Genomic DNA, 24,289 nt, shown 5'->3' with positions numbered 1-24,289 from the left:
GCGGCCGGGCGGGAGTTTCCTGCGGGCGCGCGGAGGGGGTGAGGGGGCGGGGGCGGCCTGTGAGGAGCCGCGGGGGACGGCGGCGACGGGGACGGCGACGAGGAGGAGGAGGAGGAGGAGGAGGAGGAGGAGGAGGAGGAGGAGGAGCGGCGGATCGACGCCGCCGCCGCCGCCGGGTCCGTGGGTCTGCCCGCCCGCCCGCCCGCCCGCCCGCCCAGGCCAACCGGGCCGGACCCCGACAGAGGGGCCCCCCACAGCGGAGCCCCCCCACAGCGGAGCCCCGACAGGCAGGCAGGCCCTCGTTCTCCTCAGGTGAGCGGGCCCCGGGTGGGGGGGGGGCGGCGGCCCGGGCCTATCAAGGCTTCGGGGTGAGTGTGTGTGTGTGTGTGTGTGTGTGTGTGTGTATCGGGGGTGTGTGGTGTGTGTGTGTGTGGGGTGTGTGTTTGATGTCTGTATGGGCTATGTATGGGGGTTGTGTGTGTGATGTGTGTGTAGGGATTGTGTGATGGGTATGTGTTTGGGGTGTGTGTATGGGGTGTGTGTTTGGTATGTGGGGTGTGTGAGATGTGTATGTGTAAGGGATGTGTGTGTGTGTGATGTGTGTGTATGGGGTGTGTGTGTGGGGGGTGTGTGTCTATGAGGTGTGTGTGTATGGGGTGTGTGTGTAATGTGTGTATGGGGTGTGTGTGGTGTGTGTGTATGGGGGTGTGTGTGATGTGTGTGTGTGGTGTGTGTGTATGGGGTGTGTGTATGGGGTGTGTGTGATGTGTGTTTGTGTGTGTGGGGGGTGTGTGATTGTGTGTGCGTGGGGTGTGTGTGTGATGTGTGTGTGTGGGGTGTGTGTGTGATGTGTATGTGATGTGTGTGTATGGTGTGTGCGTGATGTGTATGTGATGTGTGTGTATGGGGTGTGTGTGATGTGTGTGTATGGGGGGTGTGTGTGGGATGTGTGTGTATGGGGTGTGGGATGTGTGTGTGTGGGGTGTGTGATGTGTGTGTGTGGGATGTGTGTGTATGGGGTGTGTGTGTGTGATGTGTGTGTGTGGGGGGTGTGTGTGATGTGTGTGATGTGTGTGTGTGGGGGGTGTGTGTGTGATGTGTGTGTATGGAGTGTGTGTGTGATGTGTGTGTGTGGGGTGTGTGTGTGATGTGTGTGTGGGGTGTGTGTGTGATGTGTGTGTGGGGTGTGTGTGTGATGTGTGTGTATGGGGTGTGTGTGTGTGATGTGTGTGTGTGGGGTGTGTGTGTGTGTGATGTGTGTGTATGGGGTGTGTGTATGGGGTGTGTGTGTGATGTGGGGTGTGTGATGTGTGTGTATGGGGTGTGTGTGTGTGATGTGTGTGTATGGGGTGTGTGTATGGGGTGTGTGTGTGTGATGTGTGTGTGTGGGGTGTGTGTGTGATGTGTGTGTATGCAGTGTGTGTGTGATGTGTGTGTGTGGGGGGTGTGTGTGTGATGTGTGTGTATGGAGTGTGTGTGTGATATGTGTGTGTGTGTGGGGTGTGTGTGTGATGTGTGTATGGGGTGTGTGTCTGATGTGTGTGTATGGGGTGTGTGTGTGTGATGTGTGTGTGTGGGGTGTGTGTGATGTGTGTGATGTGTGTGTGTGGGGTGTGTGTGATGTGTGTGGGGGGTGTGTGTGATGTGTTTGTGTGGGGGGTGTGTGTGATGTGCATGTATGGGATGTGTGTGTGATGTGCGTGAATGGGGTGTGTATGGGTTGTGTGTGGGGTGTGTGTGTATGGGGGTATGTGTGGTGTGTGTGTATGGGGTGTGGGTATGGATTGTGTGTGGTGCCGGAGCCCCCTCAGGCAGAGCCGTTGGGGAGGGTCTGGGGGCCCAGCCTGGCCCAGCCTGGGGCCCAAAGGACACCCCTTTTATTATTTTTTTATTATTATTATCATTGTTATTCTGGTATTTGTCAAGCGCTTACTATGTGCCAAGCCCTGTTCTAAGCGCTGGGGGAGATGCAGGGTAATCAGGTTGTCCCATGTGGGGCTCACAGTCGTAATCCCCCTCCCTTCCCCCGGCCCTACCCCCTTTCCCTCCCCTCAGCAGTTGTGTATATTTGTGCATATTTATTACACTATTTTATTAGTGATGTATATATAGCTATAATTCTATTCATTTATTTATTCACTCATTCATTCATTCAGTCGTATTTATTGAACACTTACTGCGTGCAGAGCACTGTACCAAGCGCTTGGGAAGTCCAAGTTGGCAACATCTAGAGCGGGCTCACAGTCTAGAAGGGGGAGACAGAGAACAAAACAAAACATATTAACGAAATAAAAGAAATAGAGTAAATATGTACAAATAAAATAGAGTAATAAATACGTACAAACATATATACATATATATTCCGATGGTATTGACACCTGTCTATTCATTTTGCTTTGCTGTCTCCCCCTTTCTAGATTGTGAGCCCACTGTTGAGTAGGGACCGTCTCTAGATGTTGCCGACTTGTACTTCCCAAGCGCTTAGTGCAGTGCTCTGCACACAGTAAGCGCTCAAGAAACACGATTGATTGAATGAATGAATGAATGAATGAGTAATCCCCATTTTCCAGATGAGGGAACTGAGGCCCAGAGAAGTGAAGTGACTTGCCCAAGGTCACACAGCAGACGAGAGGTGGAGCCGGGATTAGAACCCACATCCTCTGACTCCCAAGCCCGGACTCTTTCGGCCAAGCCGCAATCTCCCCTCCTGCTCCTCCTGTCCTGGCACCCCCTCCCCCCCTTTCCTGCCATCGCCATCATTCATTCATTCATTCATTCATTCATTCATTCATTCATTCAATTGTATTTATTGAGCGCTTACTGTGTGCAGAGCACTCTACTAAGCGCTTGGGAAGTACAAGTTGGCAACATATAGAGACGGTCCCTACCCAACAGTGGGCTCACAGTCTAGAAGGGGGAGACAGACAACAAAACAAAACATATTATCAAAATAAAATAAATATAATAAATATGTACAAATAAAATAAGTAAATAGAGTAATAAATACGTACAAACATATATACATATATGATTGTATGTATTTATTACTCTATTTTATTTGTACATATATTTGTACATATACATATGGACAGGTGCTGTGGGAAGGGGAAGGAGGTAAGGCGGGGGGATGGGGAGGGGGAGGAGGGGGACTTCTCCCTCTTCTCCCCCTTCATCATCATCGTAATAATAATGATGGCATTTGTTAGGCACTTACTATGTGCCAAGCACTGTTCTAAGCGCTGGGGGAGATACAGGGTCATCAGGTGGTCCCACGTGGGGCTCACAGTCCTAATCCCCATGTTACAGATGAGGGCACTGAAGCATAGAGAAGTTAAGGGGCTTGCCCAAAGTCACACAGCAGACAAGTGGCAAAACTGGGTTTCGAACCCATGACCCCTCACTCCCAAGCCTGTGCTCTTGCCACTATCCCACGCCTCTCCCTTCACCCCCTTTGTAATAATAATAAATAATAATGATGGCATTTGTTAATAATAATAATAATAATAATGATGGCATTTCTTACGCGCTTACTGTGTGCAAAGCACTGTTCTAAGCGCTGGGGAGGATACAAGGTGATCAGGTTGTCCCCTGTGGAGCTCTCAGTCTTAATCCCCATTTTACAGATGAGGGAACTGAGGCTCAGAGAAGTGAAGTGACTTGCCCAAGGTCACAAAGCAGACATGTGGTGGAGCTGGGATTCGAACCCATGACCTCTGACTCCAAAGCCCGTGGCACTGTTGTAAGTGCTGGGGTAGATGCAAGGTGATCAGGATGTCCCACGTGGGGCTCACAGACTTAATCCCCATTTTACGGATGAGGGTACTGAGGCTCCAGAATAATAATAATAGTAATAATGATGGCATTTATTAAGCGCTTACTGTGTGCAAAGCGCTGTTCTAAGCGCTGGGGAAGTTACAAGGTGATCAGGTTGTCCCACGGGGGCTCACAGTCTTAATCCCCATTTTACAGATGAGGGAACTGAGGCGCAGAGAAGTTAAATGACTTGCCCAAAGTCACACAGCTGACAAGCGGTGGAGTTTGAACCCATGACCTCTGACTCCAAAGCCCGGGCTCTTTCCCCTGAGCCGCGCTGCTTAGTGAATTGTCTTGCCCAAGGTCACACAGCGGACAAGGGGCGGAGCCGGGATTAGAACCCACAACCTCTGACTCCCAAGCCCGGGCACTTAGGGGCCCGCATAGCACCGCACTCACAAACCCGGGCCCCTCGCCCCGCCCCATCCCCTGGCACAGGGGGTGGGGTGGAAGGGGAGGGGGTTGCCAGAAATGTACCCCCCAACACACTCTCCCCTCCATCTCCCCTCAACCCAAAGGTCCCCGCCATCCCCCTGTACCCCAAAGTTAATAATAATAATAATAATGATGGTGATGATGATGGCATTTGTTAAGCACTTACTATGTGCCAAGCACTGTTCTAAGCGCTGGGGTAGATCCAGGGTAATGAATTTGTCCCACGTGGAGCTCACAGTCTTAATCCTCGTTTTACAGATGAGGGAACTGAGGCCCAGAGAATCAATCAATCAATCGTATTTATTGAGCGCTTACTGTGTGCAGAGCGCTGTACTAAGCGCTTGGGAAGTACAAGCTGGCAACATATAGAGACAGTCCCTACCCAACAGTGGGCTCACAGTCTAAAAGGGGGAGACAGAGAACAAAACCAAACATACTAACAAAATAAAATGAATAGAATAGATATGTACAAGTAAAATAAATAAATAGAGTAACAAATATGTACAAACATATATACATATATATGTATGAATAAAACGTTTTATACATATATGTATGTATAAAACGAGTCTTAATCCTCGTTTTACAGATGAGGGAACTGAGGCCCAGAGAATCAATCAATCAATCGTATTTATTGAGCGCTTACTGTGTACAGAGCACTGTACCAAGCGCTTGGGAAGTACAAGTTGGCAACATATAGAGACAGTCCCTACCCAACAGTGGGCTCACAGTCTAAAAGGGGGAGACAGAGAACAAAACCAAACATACTAACAAAATAAAATAAATAGAATAGATATGTACAAGTAAAATAAATAAATGAGTAACAAATATGTACAAACATATATACATATATATATGTATGAATAAAACGTTTTATACATATATGTATGTATAAAACGAGTCTTAATCCTCGTTTTACAGATGAGGTAACTGAGGCACAGAGAAGTTAATCAATCAATCGTATTTATTGAGCGCTTACTGTGTGCAGAGCACTGTACTAAGCGCTTGGGAAGTACAAGTTGGCAACATATAGAGACAGTCCCTACCCAACAGTGGGCTCACAGGCTAGAAGTTAAATGGCTTGCCCAAGGCCACACAGCAGACAAGTGGCAGAGCCGGGATTAGAGCCCATGTCCTCTGCCTCCCAATCCCGGGCTCTTCCCACTAAGCCACGCTGCTTCTCCGTAATGGTATGCGTTAAGCACTTACTATGTGCCAAGCACTGTTCTAAGCGCTGGGGTAGATATGGGTAACCAGGTTTGTCCCACACGGGGCTCACAGTCTTACTACCCATTTTATGGCTGGAGAAACTGAGGCACGGAGAAGTGAAGCGGCTTGCCCAAGGCAGACAAGTGGCGGAGCCGGGATTTAGAACCCACGACCTTCCGACTCCCAAGCCCGTGTTCCCCAAGTTCCCCTCCATCCCTTCCCTTCCGTCGCCCCCTACCCCAAAGTTCCCTTCCATCCCCTCCCCACAAAATAATAATAATAATAATAATTATGGTATTAAGCATTTACTATGTGCCAAGCACCATTCTAAGCATTGGGGTAGATAGACTGTGAGCCCACTGTTGGGTAGGGACCATCTCTATATGTTGCCAACTTGTACTTCCCAAGCGCTTAGTACAGTGCTCTGCTCACAGTAAGTGCTCAATAAATACGATTGAAGGAATGAATGAATGAGTAAAGGGTAATCAGGTTGTCCCACATAGGGCTCACACTTTTAATCCCAATTTTGCAGATGAGGCACAGAGAAGTTAAGTGACTTGACTGAGGTCACACAGCCGACATTCCTTCCAACCGAAATCTCCTCTCCCTCCCCCCCCCCCAAAAGTTCCCCTGCTTCCCCAGTGCAACTGAACAGTGGGGTGTGTTAAAGGCTTCCTCTGCATTAAGCCCTGAGGTAGATGCTGTGCAACCAGGCAGGCCAAGGGGGAGGGACAACAGGGACGGCACCCCCATTTTACAGACCAGGAAGTCGAAGCACAGAAAAGTCAAGTGACTTGTCCAGCGTCACACAGCGGGCAGGCGGCCCAGCCAGGATTAGTCCCCTGTGTCTCTTTGCTCCCAGAGCGTCTGCAATTTCCTTTTTTTTTTTTTTTTTTTTTGTTTTTTAGGTTGATTTTTCATCATTCTCAAGTTTGCGAAGAGACCACATCCACCCGGGGGGTTTCTTGGAGAGAGGGACGATAAACGTTCAGTTGGCATGTAAGTTGTTCAAAGCAATACTTTTCTTGAAGATCTGAAGTGCAGGAGAGAAAGTTGTAAACTCATGGTGGGCAGGGAATGTGTCTGTTGTATCATTCGTTCATTCATTCATTCAGTCATATTGAGCGCTTACCGTGTGCGAAGCACTATACCAACCAACTGGAAGAGTATAGTACAACAAACGTACACATTCTCTGCCCACAATGAGCTCGCAGTCTAGATGGGGAGACAGACAGTAATATTACAGAATAAGTAAATTGCAAAAAATTGTTGCATTGCACTCTCCCAAGTGCTTAGTGTAGTGCACTGCACACAGTAAGCGCTGTATAAATAACTGATTGTATAGAAGTGATCAGAAACGATCACTTATTTTGGCAGGCGTTACACATTGTTCAAATAGCTTTCAGTAGAATTCCCTAATTTCGCACTCAGCTTAAGAGAAGCCCTAGAAATTTGGGCAGAATCAAATAATTTTAATAGGAATGTGAAATTTACCTTCAGTTCCATCTGGAAACCAAGATCCAACTCGTGAAAAATTTTTATTCCGTCGGTTGCTTTGAATGAGGGATTCTTATAGAAATTCTGGGATTGCCACAGGTCTTTCCATTCTTGCCATGAAAATGGCAGCGCAATCCAAAAACGTTGAATAAAAAAACTGATAGCCTGAGGGAAATATAGTGTTGATGAAGTTACCTGAGTAGCCATCAGATATGTTATTTCAGAAACTCATTGGTGCACCTCTAACTGAAAACGGACTGGCTTCGATGAATTGGTGAGCCCGTTGACCGTCATTATATTGTGCTCTCCCAAGCGCTTGAAGAGTGCTCTGCGCATTGTAAGTGCTCAATAAATGCCATTGAGTGATGGAGTGAGTGGGTATGGGAATCGCTGTGGGCATTCCAGTTCAGGGATTTGCTGGGCTGCCTGGTTGTCTCTTTTTGCAGTGAGGTTTTCAGTGGGGAGAGTAGGTAGACAAAAACTAAAGCACACTCGGCTGTAGAGGTTACAGATGATCACTCTGAAGTACACTCAGTTACACTGTAGTGCAGATTTTGCCCATTGTGTTTCTGATAGAACTCTTTTGGGGGTTTAGGCAGGTGTTTTTCGTACAGCACCCATCTTCTCTGGCTATAATGTGGTGGGATGTTGGAAGAAACAGTGAACAATATGTGCAGCGCCTAATAATACTGATTGTGGTATTTGTAAGCACTTGTAAGGCTTTCCTTAAGGTTTGTCTTAAAGACCCCTTAAGGCCCCAGACTGAGCCCCCTCCTTCCTCTCTCCCTCCTCCCCCTCCCCATTCCCCCCATCTTACCTCCTTCCCTTCCCCACAGCACCTGTATATATGTTTGTACATATTTATTACTCTATTTATTTATCTGTTTTACCTGTACATATCTATTCTATTTATTTTATTTTGTTAGTATGTTTGGTTTTGTTCTCTGTCGCCCCTTTTAGACTGTGAGCCCACTGTTGGGTAGGGACTGTCTCTATATGTTGCCAACTTGTACTTCCCAAGCGCTTAGTACGGTGCTCTGCACACAGTAAGCGCTCAATAAATACGATTGATTGATTGATGTTTTGTTTTGTTGTCTGTCTCTCCCTTCTAGACTGTGAGCCCGCTGTTGGGTAGGGACCATCTCTATATGTTGCCAACTTGTACTTCCCAAGCGCTTAGTACAGTGCCCTGCACACAGTAAGCGCTCAGTAAATGCGATTGAATGAATGAATTGTCAAGAATGTACCCTCCTGTTTTAGGAGAACCGATTGTATTCAGCATCTGTTGGATAGTTTTTTTAAAAAAAATTTAATGGCATTTGTTCAGTGCTTACTAGGCGCCTGGCACTTTTCTAAGCCCCGAGGTAGATACAAGGTAAATCAGATTGGACAGACTCCATGTCCTGCCCAGGGCTCACAGTATTAATCCCTATTTTATAGGTGAAGTAACTGAGTCATAGGGAAATTAAGTGACTCACCCAAGGTCACAGAGTAGACAAGTGGTGGAGCCGGGTTTAGAACCCAGGTCCTTCTGATTCCCAGGCCCCTGCCACACTGCTTCTCCAGACAGGCCCCTTTTGCAGATGGATAAGGAGCCCCATCAGGGGCTTCACAGTCACATTATGGAGAATCCGAAATAGAGCCTATTATAATCCGGGGGAGACCAAACCATGGCTGAGGCCTGGGTTGAAGAGCAGCCTAAATTCTGCATCCAAATGAAAATATGAAGGAAAAAAGGCAGGCCCCTAGGTTTTTTTAGGCCACAGAGGGAGTGCTCCAGAAGGGTCTCAGCTTGCTAATCTTGTGGCAAAGGCCTAGTCCTTTAAGTGAGTCCATTGGGCTTGAACATTAGTTAGAAGCAGAATGGCCTAGTGGATAGAGCACGGGCCTGGGAATCAGAAGGACCTGGGTTCTCATCCCGACTCCGCTACCCATCTGCTTTGTGACCTTGGGCGAGTCACTTCATTTCTCTGGGCCTCAGTTCCCTCATCTGTCAAATGGGGGTGAAGACTGTGAGCCACCTTGTGGGACAGTGACTGGGTCCACCCTGATTTACTTGTATCCACCCCAGCGCTTAGCACAGTGCCTGGCCCGTGGTAAGCGCTGGACGAATACCACAATAATTATTACTATAGGTTCCTTTGGCCAAGCGCTTACCACGGCTAGTGTCTGGAGTGTCTGGCAGGAAGGCTTAATGAGAAAGTCACACCCACACTTGAATTTTTCAGTAGCCGCATGTATGTTTCATCTACGGGCAGATTTCTCTTTTCGAAGTAGTGACACGGCCACGGAAAGTGTGTTCTGGCCATTTATGATAATGCCTATTGCAGATCATAAAAATCTGGTCAGGTCCTTCTCATCTGGGTATTCAGTAGGAAGAAGCAGCGTGGCTCAGTGGAAAGAGCTCGGGCTTTGGAGTCAGAGGTCATGGGTTCAAATCCCGGCTCCGCCACTTGTCAGCTGTGTGACTTTGGGCAAGTCACTTCACTTCTCTGGGCTTCAGTTACCTCATCTGTAAAATGGGGATTAACAGTGTGAGCTCCCCATGGGACAACCTGACCACCTTGTAACCTCCCCAGCGCTTAGAACAGTGCCTTGCACATAGTAAGCACTTAATAAATGTCATTCTTCTTCTTCTTATTATTATTATAAGAAGCCAGGGCTTTCCTGTCCATAACTGCTAGTAAGTGCTTAGTTTGGTGCTTTGCCCATAGTAAGTGCTCAATAAATACGATTGAATGAATGAATGCTAATAGCTATAATTCATTGAGAAGCAGCATGGAGTAGTGGAAAGAGCACAGGCTTGGGAATCAGAGGACGTGGGTTCTAATCCCTCTCCGCCACTTTGCTGTGTGACCTTGGGCAAGCTGCCTAACTTCTCTGTGCCTCAGTTCCCTCATCTGTAAAATGGAGATTAAGACTGTGAGCCCCACGTGGGGCAACCCGATTACCTTGTGTTCACCCTAGTGAGTAGAACAATGCTGCTCATGTAGAAAACGCTAAACAAATACCATAATTATTGTTAGTAGTTAGTAGGACAGTCTCTCATTTGCCATTCGCCCCCACCCTCCGACCTCATTTACCATCCACTCCTGCCTGCTCTTCTTGGGCCGCGGTGGCAAAAAATAAGCAGCCGATGGGAAATGTTAATAATAACAATAATAATAATAATAATAATAATGGCATTTGTTAAGCACTTACTATGTGCAAAGCATTGTTCTAAGCGCTGGTGGGATACAAGGTGATCAGGTTGTCCCACGTGGTGCTCACAGTCTTAACCCCCATTTTACAGGTGAGGTCACTGAGTCCCAGAGAAGTGAAGTGACTTGCCCAACGTCACACAGCTGACAAGTGGCGGAGCCGGGATTAGAACCCATGACCTCTGACTCCCAAGCCTGGGCTGTTTCCACTGCTCTTTCCACTAAGCCACGCTGCTTCTCAAATGCTAACAAATGTGGTGGTTTATGGTGCCTTCTTTCCTTAGTTCAGTAGTAGTTATCGAGCACCTTTTGTGGGCTGAGGTCGATGTCAGACAATTATTATTATTATCAATCAATCAATCGTATTTATTGAGCGCTTACTGTGTGCAGAGCACTGTACTAAGCGCTTGGGAAGTACAAGTTGGCAACAAATAGAGACAGTCCCTACCCAACAGTGGGCTCACAGTCTAGAAGGGGGAGACAGAGAACAAAACCAAACATATTAACAAAATAAAATAGAATAGATATGTATAATGAGATGAGACTTTTACATAGCACCTTAATGCAGTATTATTATTATAATGGCATTTATTAAGAGCGTACTATGTGCAAAGCACCGTTCTAAGCGCTGGGGAGGTCACAAAGGGAGCAGGTTGTCCCACGGGGGCTCACAGTCTTAATCCCCATTTTACAGATGAGGGAATGAGGCACAGAGAAGTTATGTGACTTTCCCAAAGTCACACAGCTGACAATTGGCAGAGCCGGGATTCAAACCCAAGACCTCTGACTCCAAAGCCCGTGCTCTTTCCACTGAGCCACGCTGCAGACCTTTGGGAGAGCTTGTAATTGTCCACATTGTATAGGTGCGTGAGCTTCACTGTCAGGGGGACATTTGGGACCGAAAGGGCCAATGTGAAACCTGCAGTCCAGACCAAGTGGTGCCCCAGGTTCCTCCTCAAAATAACATCCCTTTCGGCTAAGTGGAAATGGTTAATACTTTTAAATATGTGATGGATGAAGTGCTTACTCTCCGCTGAGTGCTGGAGGATGAGATTATTATACAAGACAATGGGGTCGGGCACCATTTCTGCCCCACGGGGGGCTCACGGTGGTAGTAACTTAGAGAAACCTTTTTCCCCCCCGCCAATCTAAGAACCACAAAGACTGCCCTTTCATGCTGTCGCATTGGTTGTTCGCAGCGCCTGGTGCTGTGGCTGACTTTCGTCTCCTTGTCCCTTTTGAAGCTCCTGCTCAAAAAAGAGCCCCTCCTCTCTCAATCACAGACCTACCAGCGGCTCAACTCAGTTTTCCACCGAGAGGTAGCCTTGACTGACACTTTTTTTTACTGCATTCTCAGAGAAAACCCGGGGGAGCGCCATTAAAAAAAAAAAAAGACCTGGCCTTCCAGGAGCTTACAGTCTTCTCTCTGTGCACACTCCCTGCCAACCCCCCATCCCTGTTTTAGGCCAAAGGCCGTGGTGAGTCCTAAGACAGTGTCCTAGGAGATTCCTAGGTGCCTCACTCCCATTGCACATTCCTCACGGCTCCGACACATTCCGCCCCTGTTCCGGGTTCGGGGGGAGCTTTGGAGCTCTTCCTCCTACCGAGGGGGCTTCTGTAGTAATGAATCAATCGTACAGTCTTCATCCCCATTTTGCAGATGAGGTAATTGAGGCACCGAGAAGTTAAGTGTTCTGTTTTGTGTTTTGTTTTGTTCTCTGTCTCCCCCTTCTAGACTGTGAGCCCACTGTTGGGTAGGGACCGTCTCTGTATGTTGCCAACTTGGACTTCCCAAGCTCTTAGTACAGTGCTCTGCACACAGCGCTCAATAAATATGATTGAATGAATGAATGAATTTATTGAGCGCTTACTGTGTGCAGAGCACTGTACTAAGCGCTTGAGTAACCGTAACTAAGTAACCATAAGGGTCGCCAGACAGTTGGCTTGGCCCTGACTGAAGCAGGAAAAGTTATAGCCATCATTTCCAGTTTCCAAATGGAGCTTTTCCTGTGATATCGCATGAGAAGCAGCATGGCATAGAGCATAGAGCCTGGACTTGGGAGTCAGACGGTCATGGGTTCTAATCCCGGCTCCTCCACTTGTCTGCCCTGTGACCTTGAGCAGGTCACTTCACTTCTCTGGGCCTCCGTTACCTCATCTGTCAAATGGGGTTTGAGACTGTGAGCCCCACAGGAACTGTGTCCAACCCGATTCAATTATTTCCACCCCAGTGCTTAGTACAGTGCCTGGCACATAGTAAGCACTTAACAAGTACCAGAATTATTATTATTAATGTTTATTTGAGCTTCCATTTGACTGATTGGAGGGGCAGCATCCAGGAGGGGGGCATGGCCTGGGAGACAGGAGACCTGGGTTCTCATCTCAGCCTCGCCACTGAGTGATCGCATGGGCCTGTTTCCTCATCAGGACAATATTCCTCTAGACTAAGCTCTCTGTGGGCAGGGCATCGGGCTGCTAACTCTGTTGTATCGTACTCTCCCGATTGCTTGGTACAGCGCTCTGCACATAGTAAACACTCAGTAAATACCATTGATGCGTTGATTTTAAGGAGGAAAAATAGCATTGTTAAAAGTTATTTCTCCTCGTCTAAGGACTAGGAAGCAGCAGCGTGGCTCAAGAGAAGCAGTGTGTCTCAGTGGAAAGAGCACAGGCTTGGGAGTCAGAGGTCACGGGTTCTAATCCTGGCTCCGCCACTTATCAGCAGTGTGACTTTGGGCAAGTCACTTCACTTCTCTGGGCCTCAGTGACCTCATCTGTAAAATGGGGATTAAGACTGTGAGCCCCACGTGGGACAACCTTGTATTTACCTCAGCGCTTAGAGCAGTGCTTGCCACATAGTACGTGCTTAACAAATACCATTATTAATTAATTGTATGGATTTTTCTGATCTGCACTGGGGCTATCCCTAAGCTGCGTGAGGTTGGGAGGAAATTGACTGATGTTGGGCTGCCCCTTCGGGAGGTGGCTTGGGGATTAAAGAAGGTTTCTAGACAAGGTTTAAAGAGCAGAATTATTAACCCGGAGGACAGCTGGAACTTCTGCTTCTTAAATGGTTCTTCTTCCTCCCTACAGACTGAGACCCTGAGACACTGATTAAGGGGCTCGCCCGCCGGCTGGTTTTGCTCAGACCAAGCTCCATTGCTGAAGTGGGGAGGGTTGGGATTTCTAAAGCTGAGGGCCTATAGCTGTGTGCCCAAATTAGGTGGACTTAGAATGCTTTAATTTCTTTTTTTCAAGTGGTATTTATATGTCAAACACTCTTCTAGGCACTGGGGTAGATATATTATTTAGGTTGGACACAGTCCCTGTCCAACGTGGGACTCACATTCTAAGACGGAGGGACAACAGGAGAGCTGTGGCACAGCAAAGTTAGGTAACTTGCCCGAGGACACACAGCAAGCCTTTGGCAGAACTGGGATTCGAACCCAGGTCCTCTGACTCCCAGGTTCGTGCTCTTTCCATTAGGCCACGCTGCTTCTCTGATCGCTGTTCTGAAGTATCTGGAGCAAAGGATGCTTACATTTGACTGAATCTTTACGTACGTTGACAGTATATTTTTACCCGACGTTTAATTTTTTTCGCACAAGGTGGCTTTACGTGTCCAGGTTCCGAATAGTCAATTGTTACAAAACTAAACGATCGACGTGAGGTCCCTCTCTATGTTACTGCTGATTTGTTCAAGATTGATTTTCTAATTGGTCGGTTGAGGGGTCTGGTGTTTCAATTTTGTAATTAGAAATGTCACCGTATCGCCCAGCTAGTATTACTTTCCTCATATAGTTTGAGGTGCTTTTTTTTTCCCATCTGTAGTGCTTAAAATGTGTAATTTCTAACCCACCGCTGGCCACCTTGCGCATGTAGCCTTTAAGCTTCGCCTCGAACGTCAAACTGGAAAGACCCATTTACCAGTCCTCCGTTTTTTACGTGTGTATTTTTCGAGGTCGGTGTATAGAGTCCACCGGTTCAGAACGTGTAAATAGGCCAAAATGAACAGATGGGTTTCTTCAGATGTTTCCAGGTACCTTAAATCTGAGGCCAATTAAAAAAAAGCAACCTTCTGTCCTTTTAAACCTTGTGGACATCTTGAGCTGAAATATTTAGTGGAGTGAGAGGAATACAGTCCTATTCAATTTTTTCTTTAAAAAATCAGTATTCAGTATTTGTGGATGTCTTCTTCCTCGTTGTCTCTCTGCTCCCTGCCCACCAAAGAAGTGAAACCTTGAGCTAGTTTGACCATATGCTGACCTGCATCCCAGTCAAGTGTGGTGTTCTGTCAATTTAATAGGGTGGGACAAAAATAGATCAGTCCTGGCATCATATGAGGCACTTTTGAATATAAGGTATCTCATTTTCCTGCAATCTAGTAGCGAACGGTTGTTTGATTGTTCAGCTTTTCATACCACAGTCATCTTAAAATCTACGGCACAGCTTTGTAGCAATCCTTTCAGTAATTGTCTTCTTGGCAGGATCTGACCTAGGCTTGAGAACTTCATTGAGTGTCACCTGAAGTCATTTGCTTGGTCCTGATTATTTAACTTAGCAGCCTTAGAAACAAGCAAATCTCTTACTGGATTTGTTTAAAGGATTTAGGTTTGTGGGATTTTTTTTTTGAACAGTGCTGTAGTTCATCTGAGATAGTAGTAAGAGTATTCGTTAAGCATTTACTATGTGCCAGGCACTTTACTAAGCACAGGGGTGGATACAAGCAAATCGGGTTGGACACAGTCCCTGTCATTCATTCAGTCGTATTTATGGAGCGCTTACTGCGTGCAGAGCACTATACTATAAGCGCTTGGAAAGTACAATTCAGCAACAGAAACAATCCCTGCCCACAGTGGGATCACAGTCTAGAAGGCGGGAGACAGGTATCAAAACAAGTAAGCAGGCATCAATAGCATCAATATAAATAAATAGAATTATGCATATATACACGTCATTAATTTAATAAATAGAATTATAAATATGTACATATACACACAAGTGCTGTCGGGGGGCCGGGGGGCAGAGCAAAGGGAGCCAGTCAGGGTGATTGGGAGGGGAGGGGGAGCAGAGGAAATTTGGGGGGGGGCTTAGTCTGGGAAGGCCTCCTGGAGGAGATGAGCCTTCAGTAGGACTTTGAAGGGGGAAAATGTGATTGGCAGATTTGAGGAGGGAGGGCATTCTGGACCAGAGGTAGGACGTGTGGGCTAGGCTAGGTGGGGTGATGGGACTCACAGTTTCAATCCCCATTTTACAGATGAGGGAACTGAGTCACGGAGAAGTGAGGTGACTTGCCCAGAGTCAGACAACAGATAAGTGGCAGAGTCGGAAATAGAACCCATACCCTCCTGATTCCCAGGCCCGTGCTCTGTCCACTATGCTGCTTCTCATAATCTAGAGCCATGCTTTTTCAGCTATTTGACAGTACAAATTTGTACTACTTGAGAGTACACACCTGACCGTTTTAAGAAAACCCACAAATCTAAATCACTAACCCAATCCAGTAAGAGCATTTGTTTGTTTCTAGGGTTGCTTAGTTAAATAATCAGGACCAAGCAAAGGACTTCAGATGACACCCGATGAAGTTCTCAAGCCCAGGTCAGGTCCTGCCAAGAAGACAGTTACTGAAAGGATTGCTGTCGTGCTGTGTTGTAGATTTTCAGATGATTGTGGTAAGAAAAGCTGAACAATCAAACTATCTGACTCAGCTTTGCAGTCCTACAAGTCCTATTCCCAAGACATTTTAGCGGCTTGTCTGTTGTAGCATCTGTGACCCAATTTTTCAGTTTTTCCTTTGATTTTTTTTTTTCCTCCCCACATCTTCCCACTCCATGCTCCAGGCCAATGCTTCTCAAATTCCCCTCATGGTTCCCTGTTGTCCTCCAATAATCCCATCACTGCTACACACACAGCCCACCTGCAGATAGCCCTGTCAGTAGCAGATACTTGAAACTCCTTAGCTCCTTCTGTATTGTAATAGATTTTAAAGCCTGGCTGGAGAGAGGCAAATAGAAGAAAAGGACCCAGGAGAAAGAAATGGATTTAACCTGTTACTGTTGACTGTTCCACAGCTCTGATCTTTATGATCTCTCCAGGAGGTTCTCAGGACTTCTCTCCAAGAATCTGACTCTGTTTTAGAAGCCCTACAATCGGCTCTCCCCGTCAATTTTGTATCAGCCGGTTGTCTTTGTTGAGCGTTTACTGTGTGCAGACCATTGTCCTAAATGCCGGGGAGGGTACGATACAACAGATTTGGTAGACACACCTCTCTTTTTTCATCATCATCATCAATCGTATTTATTGAGCGCTTACTGTGTGCAGAGCACTGGACTAAGCGCTTGGGAAGTCCAAGTTGGCAACATATAGAGACAGTCCCTACCCAACAGTGGGCTCACAGTCTAAAAGGGGGAGACAGAGAACAAAACCAAACATACTAACAAAATAAAATAAGTAGAATAGATATGTACAAGTAAAATAAATAAATAGAGTAGCAAGCGTTTTATCCGCAAGCATTTTATCCAAAGGATGTATGGTCCTGTTTTGCAGGAACTAATCACATCTACAATCTGGGAAGAATACTTTTCCCATAACAAAAAGATGTACCCATTCTGTGGGGCTTTTGTAGCAACTTCTTAAAAAGCTGTGCTGTCTCAGAGATATTTAAAGAGTTGTCATGGGGCAGGAAGCTGAGTTGAATTTTTGTCCTCCCCTCTCCAGCTCTTCCTCTTCTCTCTTCTCCCTTACCCTCTCCGCCAGTGAGACGTCTTTTGGCAGCAACAGAAAAATAGCTTCAGCATGTCGTTCCCTGCCAGGGTGAAGCAATGACTGTATGGTGTAATAACAGGAAGAAAGGGGAAAGAGAATTGACTGGATTCTACTTAGTAGTTATTTTCTACCAAAAGCACTTTTGTCGAAGGTCAAGAAATGCTTTTCAGATATTGTAAGGGCTGGCCAGGAAGTACATTGCTCAGCAGGCCATATCAAAATTCCCATTGAAGCTTATACACATCTCAGCCAGCTTCTCCGGGTGCGACATATAAGGAGAGTGAGCAACAGCAGGATAGCCAAGCAGTTGGTTGCACGGAGAGCTCAGATTGGGAAACCAAAAGCAGGGAGGGCGGAGGAAACGTTTTAAGAAAATGGCAAAACAGAGCTTCAGACAGTGCTGCATTCTCACTGAAAGCTAGGAGTCAGTTGATCGGGGGAGACCAGCATGGTGTACTGCGCTCGAGAAAGGAGCAGCTCTTTTTGAACTTAAGCTTCACAAGGAACGAGAGACAAGGAGGCAAAAGCACAAATTGTGCCAGAAGCTATTAGCGCAAGGGACAGCCTTTTTTGTTACCCGTTGTGGCTGGAACTGTGGGTTCCATTTTGGCCTTTTCAGTCAGACACCCCCTCTTGGGTGAAGTTCACTGCCTGTGGTGCCTTCAAGTACAAACTATGACTATATACTATATACTATATACTCTCTATATATACTGTATGTCAAAAAAAAACCCACATCGGGTCTTCAGAATCACAAATTTCACCTAATAATAATAACAGTAATGGCATTTGTTAAGTGCTATGTGCAAAGCACTGTTCTAAGCGCTGGGGAGGTTACAGGGTGATCAGGTTGTCCTACGGGGGGCCCACAGTCTTAATCCCCATTTTACAGATGAGGTAACTGAAGCACAGAGAACTTAAGTGACTTTCCCAAAGTCACACAGCTGACAATTGGCCGAGCTGGAATTTGAACCCATGACCTCTGACCCCAAAGCCCGTGCTCTTTCCACTGAGCCACGCTGCTTCTCTGCCAAATTCAAAACAGAAATTCAAACCCTGTCCTTTGTCATCATCATCATCATCTTTGATAAAGATGATTGACCCCATAACGTGGCAGCAGTATTAGACTTTACCGCTGAATTCCATTTTCCAGTGGTTGAGTGCTTGACATCACAGCAACATTGGTATTTGTAGGTGCCTTAAAGGAAGCCTTGCCTACATTAGTAAGATGTCAAATTCTAGTGTCTAAATCTCGGTTTTGAGGTATCCTGAGGTAGAGAAACAGTGTGGCTTAGTGGAAAGGGTATAATTGGGATTAGAACACAGATTCCCCCAACTCCCCTTGCCTGCAGTGTGAACTAGGGCAAGTCTTTAACTTCTTTTGTGCATTAGTTTCCTCATCTGTAAAGTGGGAATTCAAATCTGTTTTCCCTCCTACTTGGACTGTGAGCCCCATGAGGGACACGGACTGTGTCCGACCCGATGATCTCGTGTCTATCTCAGTGCTTAGTACCTAACAGTTGGCATGTAGTAAATGCGTAACAAATAGCACAATGATTCTTATTAATAGCCTGAGCCGTGGTGACCACAGGAATCCCTGCCACTACTGCTTTTATATATATATATATATATATAATATATATGTGTGTTTCCCACTTGTACTTCCCAAGCTCTTAGTACAGTGCTCTGCATACAGTAAGCGCTCAATAAATACGATTGAATGAATGAATGCTTCTAGTGGTGTGGAGGGAGCTTTTGCATTTTTAGATTGGGTAGGGGCGGGGTGGGGGGGTTGTATCTTTCTATTTGTTGTTTTTTCCTTTCTGTCTTCACCATTTCCTCTTTTTGACCCAATCAATCAATCGATCAATATTTATCAAGCCTTACTTTGTGCAGAGCACCATACTAAATGCTTGAGAGAGTAATAATAATAACAATGATAATAATTTGGGTATTTGTTCATTCATTCATTCATTGTCGTATTTATTGAGCACTTACTGTGTGCAGAGCACTGTACTAAGCTCTTGGGAAGTACAAGTTGGCAACATATAGAGACAGTCCCTACCCAACAGCGGGCTCACAGTCTAGAAGGTGTGCAAAGCACTGTTCTAAGTGCCGGGGAGGATACAAGGGGATCAGGTTCTCCCATGTGGGGCTCACAGTCTTAATCCCCATTTTACAGATGAGGGAACTGAGGCACAGAGAAGTGAAGTGACTTCCCGAAGTCACACAGCTGACAATTGGCAGAGCCAGGATTTGAACCCATGACCTCTTACTCCAAAGTCTGGGCTCTTTCCACTGAGCCACGCCAACTCTGTTGTAAGAGAAGCTTACAACATATTCCTTGCCTACCACAAGCTTATGGTCTAGAGGGGGAGACAGAAGGTGATCTAAATTTCCTTCTCCCATGCTCTTGTTCTGTTGCCTTTCCTTCTCCTCTTCTTTCTGGCTCTGCTTCCCGTAACTCTCCCCACCCCTGGTTTTTTCCCTCATCTCTTTCATTGCCTTTGGCCATCTCCTTTTCTCTCTGTCTTAACTGGCTTTTCAGCTCCACCTCCTACCCTGTGGTCCAGCCCTTTTATAAGCTTGGCAATATCTGGACCTTAACAAAATGTTAAAAAAAAATGCTTCTGGGTTTAACCCTCGTGGGGGAAAAAAAAGTCATCCTGGGTGGTAGAAATTGGCTTCAATCAGATAGAGCCCTGAATATCCAGGCCATATTCATTGGTCATCAAGTAGTTATAGCCTCTTTAGAGAAAAAGGGTTGTAGAGGTGTCACTGAAGACTCACAATCAAGAAGGTAGTGACCTTGGATCCCTTTTTGCTGCTTTTTGAGAGCCCTTTCTACTGTGTTTCTGTTTCTAGACCAGCACTGTCTTTTCTGAAGGTCACCAAGAGGGTCACAAATGAGCCAGTAATTGATTTATTATAGGAGAAAATCATCATCATCATCATCAATTGTATTTATTGAGCGCTTGCTGTGTGCAGAGCACTGTACTAAGCGCTTGGGTAGTACAAATTGGCAACATATAGAGACAGTCCCTACCCAACAGTGGGCTTACAGTCTGAAAGGGGGAGACAGAGAACAAAACCAAACATACTAACAAAATAAAATAAATAGAAAATGCTAAATAAATAATAGAAAATGCTAAAGGACCCAAGTGTGTTAAATCCAGTATATTATTTTGTCTAATTTAAGCATTGCAAATAGGGAAACATTCTTTATAAAAGTTTTCAAAGTCCAAATAGTGAAAGGTGATAGTCAAATAAGTGGCTCTGCCACTTGTCTAGTCTGTGACCTTGGGCAAGTCCCTTAAGTGCTCTGTGCCTGTTTCCTCATATTGAAAATGGGGATTCATTGCCTGTTTTCCAGCCTACTTAGATTGTGAGCCCCAGCTGGGACAGGGACCGTGCACAACCTGATTATCTCGTACCTTCCCCCGCACTCAGTACAGTGCTTGGCACATAGTAAGTGCTTAAAAAAATACCAAAGTTATTATGGTTTGACATTCTTCACCTAAATGCAAACCTTTATTAAATGTGATGCATCGGAATTCTCAAAACTGTAATCCCGTTCCTCATAATTTAACTTTGAAGTATATGGCAGCGGTGTCAATCTGCCCTTGAAAGTCTTGGAGGACTGATAGTCCCATTCAACCAAATTTTGGAAGTTAGATTGGAACTCCTTGATCCAGGGACCCATGGTGTGGAGTGTTTTCTGGAATTCCTCTTCCTCAAAAAATGGTTCTTACGGGGTCAGACACATGGATGATTTAGCCAGAATTCCTAAGGGAGTGGAGGAGCTTCATACCAACAATTGTCTCCCAAAGGATACCCCGAATCCCCCCTCCCCACCCCCCTAATTCTTGGGGTGATAACAGGTCCCTCAGGCTCATGCTAGTGATTTGATGGTTCCCCTTCATTCCACGGAAACTGCGCTCTCAAAGGTCACCAATGACCTCCTGCTTGCCAAATCCAACGGCTCATACTCTGTCCTAATCCTCCTCGACCTCTCAGCTGCCTTTGACACTGTGGACCACCCCCTTCTCCTCCACACGTTATCTGACCTTGGCTTCACAGACTTCGTCCTCTCCTGGTTCTCCTCTTATCTCTCCGGTCGTTCTTTCTCAGTCTCTTTTGCAGGCTCCTCCTCCCCCTCCCATCCTCTTACTGTGGGGGTTCCCCAAGGTTCAGTGCTTGGTCCCCTTCTGTTCTCAATCTACACTCACTCCCTTGGTGACCTCATTCGCTCCCACGGCTTCAACTATCACCTCTACGCTGATGACACCCAGATCTCCATCTCTGCCCCTGCTCTCTCCCCCTCCCTCCAGGCTCGCATCTCCTCCTGCCTTCAGGACATCTCCATCTGGATGTCCGCCCGCCACCTAAAGCTCAACATGTCGAAGACTGAGCTCCTTGTCTTCCCTCCCAAACCTTGTCCTCTCCCTGACTTTCCCATCTCTGTTGACGGCACTACCATCCTTCCCGTCTCACAAGCCCGCAACCTTGGTGTCATCCTCGACTCCGCTCTCTCATTCACCCCTCACATCCAAGCCGTCACCAAAACCTGCCGGTCTCAGCTCCGCAACATTGCCAAGATCCGCCCTTTCCTCTCCATCCAAACCGCTACCCTGCTAATTCAAGCTCTCATCCTATCCCGTCTGGACTACTGCACTAGCCTTCTCTCTGATCTCCCATCCTCGTGTCTCTCTCCACTTCAATCCATACTTCATGCTGCTGCCCGGATTATCTTTGTCCAGAAACGCTCTGGACATATCACTCCCCTCCTCAAAAACCTCCAATGGCTACCGATCAATCTGCGCATCAGGCAGAAACTCCTCACCCTGGGCTTCAAGGCTCTCCATCACCTCGCCCCCTCCTACCTCACCTCCCTTCTCTCCTTCTACTGCCCAGCCCGCACCCTCCGCTCCTCCACCACTAATCTCCTCACTGTACCTCGCTCTCGCCTGTCCCGCCATCGACCCCCGGCCCACGTCATCCCCCGGGCCTGGAATGCCCTCCCTCTGCCCATCCGCCAAGCTAGCTCTCTTCCTCCCTTCAAGGCCCTGCTGAGAGCTCACCTCCTCCAGGAGGCCTTCCCAGATTGAGCCCCTTCTTTCCTCTCCCCCTCGTCCCCCTCTCCATCCCCCCGCCTTACCGCCTTCCCCTCCCCACAGCACCTGTATATATGTATATATGGTTGTACATATTTATTACTCTGTTTATTTATTTATTTATTTATTTTACTTGTACATTTCTATCCTACTTATTTTATTTTGTTGGTATGTTTGGTTCTGTTCTCTGTCTCCCCCTTTTAGACTGTGAGCCCACTATCGGGTAGGGACTGTCTCTATGTGATGCCAATTTGTACTTCCCAAGCGCTTAGTACAGTGCTCTGCACATAGTAAGCGCTCAATAAATACGATTGATTGATTGATTGATTGATTTGAGCCCCAGGGTGGCTCTGAGGGTGGGGAAGTGGGAAGAGATACAGTGCTGTACATGTAGTAAGTGCTCGGTAAATACAAGTGATTGATTGACTAAGGCAAGGCTACTTACTCTGGCTGCCCAGGTTGCTAAATGAAACCAAGTGTAGCATTTGTTGCATTCGGTTTTCTTTGTACCCTGTCACTCACCTTTGCCACATGAGGGGTGGGAAAAAAGGATTGAAGTTAAGGCTGCTTCGGGGAATTTATAGCAAGCATGACTCCCCAGGTTAATACTTTCATTCATTCAGTCATATTTATTGAGCGCTAAAATTATCGGGGAAAAAGCTTCCCAATTTAATGGAGGCACCCGACCATTTAGGGTTCATCCAGGGTTGGCTGATAGGAAAATAAACTATAATTACATGTTTTAACCTCGCTGATTTGATAGGCAGGTGTTTATTCATTCAGTCGCATTTATTGAGTGCTTACTGTCTGCAGAGCACTGTACTAGGCGCTTGGGAGAGTACACTACAACCATGAACACACACATTCCCCTTCAGTCATCCAGTGGTGTTTACTGTCTTAAGCATTTGCAAGACTCTAATATGGCAGAGTTGGTAGATGGATCTTCACACTCAGGGAGCTCGCAATCTAGTAATAATTATGGTATTTGTTAAGCGCTTTCTGTGTGCCAGGCACTGTAGTAAGCGCTGGATAATAGTAGGTGGATAACGTCCAGTCGGATAAGGGGGTTTGTAGGTGACCAGCTACATTTGTTCATAAGATGCCCTGCTGGTACTTCACTAGGTAGGAGCTCGAAAGCTCGACGCTTACTTTGCCCAAGACAGTGGTGGGCTTCTGGGGAACTGTGGTTTCCTTACGCGATGCCTCCTGACCCTCAGGGAGATGATGTGCCCACTCCACGGTTTTCACCAGAAGTCGACTAAGATAATAATCTCCTGTATTGATCTCAGGTTGTACAGATTTTTTACTCTATTTATTTTACTTGTACGTATTTACTATTCTATTTATTTTGTTAATGATGAGCATTTAGCTTTAGTTCTATTTGTTCTGACGACTTGACCCCCGTCCACATGTTTTGTTTTGTTGTCTGTCTCCCCCCTTCTAGACTGTGAGCCTGTTGTTGGGTAGGGACACTCAGCGGTGGCTTTCCAAGTTGGGGAGGGAGCAGTGGTGAAGCATTCATTCAGTGTCGTATTTATTGAGCGCTTACTGTGTGCAGAGCACTGTACTAAGCGCTTGGGAAGTACAAGTTGGCAACATGTAGAGACGGGCCCTACCCAACAGTGGGGCATGGGAGATAGAGCACGGGCCTGGGAGACAGAAGGTCATAGGTTCTAATCCCAGCTCTGCCACTTGTCTGCTGTGAGACCTTGGGCAAGTCACTTCCCTTCTCTGGGCCTCAGTGATGTCATCTGGGAAATGGGGATTGAGTCTGTGAGCCCCACGTGGGACAGGGACTGCGTCCAACCCCGTTTGCTCCTATTCACCCCAGTGCTTAGTACAGTGCGTGGTGCACAGTAAGCGCATAACAAATACCACAGTATTTTCATGGATAGAGCGGGTGAGAAATTCCACATCTTAGGTACTTTCTCAGGGATTCAGTCTCACCGCGGGCAGTGTCATCCTCAAACCGAAGGGCGACTCTTCACGTTACCTGTTGCCAAAACCCCGGCTAGAACCGTTGAGGGGACCGAGACTGTAAGCTTGTGGGCAGGGAATGTGTCTGTTATATTGTTGTGTCGTAGTCTCCCAAGTGCTTAGTACAGTGCACTGCACACAGTAGACGCTTAATAAATATGAGTGACTGAGCCCAGCTCTAGGCCAAGCTGCAGAAAAATAGCATCAGGCCTGATGAGTGGGGTGGGTTGTGCTCCTCTGGTGGTTTTCATTCTCTGTGGGTTTGTCCTGGCCAGAATG

General features: G+C 46.7%; 1 protein-coding gene across 2 annotated transcripts in view; it reads left to right on the top strand.

The window, feature by feature from the left end:
* Positions 1-248: 248 nt before the first annotated feature.
* Positions 249-24,289, top strand: part of NCK1 (NCK adaptor protein 1) — a 171,580-nt gene continuing 147,539 nt past the window's right edge. Inside the window, exons 1-2 of one of the 2 annotated variants that reach the window (XM_038748090.1) lie at positions 249-312; positions 6,366-6,456. The gene's annotated coding sequence lies outside the window, so the exon portion shown is untranslated. Of the gene's footprint in view, positions 313-6,365; positions 6,457-15,795; positions 15,827-24,289 lie in introns of those variants that run through there. The other variant, XM_038748098.1, reaches the window with a different exon arrangement.

Source organism: Tachyglossus aculeatus, chromosome 1 (assembly GCF_015852505.1).
Source record: "Tachyglossus aculeatus isolate mTacAcu1 chromosome 1, mTacAcu1.pri, whole genome shotgun sequence".
NCBI lineage: Eukaryota > Metazoa > Chordata > Mammalia > Monotremata > Tachyglossidae > Tachyglossus > Tachyglossus aculeatus.
The sequence above is the reverse complement of the archived record's forward strand: the minus strand, read 5'-3'. Positions and strand labels throughout refer to the sequence as shown.